This window comes from Bison bison, unplaced genomic scaffold, assembly GCF_000754665.1.
Source record: "Bison bison bison isolate TAMUID 2011002044 unplaced genomic scaffold, Bison_UMD1.0 scf7180017863006, whole genome shotgun sequence".
Classification (NCBI taxonomy): Eukaryota; Metazoa; Chordata; class Mammalia; order Artiodactyla; family Bovidae; genus Bison; species Bison bison.
Genome location: NW_011493578.1, coordinates 4,943 through 5,631, shown reverse-complemented (window position 1 = coordinate 5,631; position 689 = coordinate 4,943).

Here is a 689-nt window from a genome sequence, read left to right as displayed (position 1 = left end):
GGGTGTTTGCTATGATCAGTGCGTTCTCTTGGCAGAATTCTATTAGTCTTTGCCCTGCTTCATTCCATATTCCAAGGCCAAATTTGCCTGTTACTCCAGGTGTTTCTTGACTTCATACTTTTGCATTCCAGTCCCCTATAATGAAAAGGACATCCTTTCTGGGTGTTAGTTCTAGAAGGTCTTGTAGGTCTTCATAGAACCGTTCAACTTCAGCTTCTTCAGCATTACTGGTTGGGGGCACAGACTTGGATTACTGTGATATTGAATGGTTTGCCTTGGAAACGAACAGAGATCATTCTGTCGTTTTTGAGATTGCATCCAAGTACTGCATTTCAGATTCTTTTGTTGGCCATGATGGCTACTCCATTTCTTCTGAGGGACTCCTGCCCGCCGTAGTAGATATAATGGTCATCTGAGTTAAATTCACCCATTCCAGTCCATTTCAGTTCTCTGATTCCTAGAATGTCGACATTCACTCTTGCTATCTCTTGTTTGACCACTTCCAATTTGCCTTGATTCATGAACCTGACATTTCAGGTTCCTATGCAATATTGCTCCTTACAGCATTGGACCTTGCTTCTATCACCAGTCACATCCACAGCTGGGTATTCTTTTTGCTTTGGCTCCATCCCTTCATTCTTTCTGGAGTTATTTCTCCATTGATCTCCAATAGCATATTCGGCACCTAC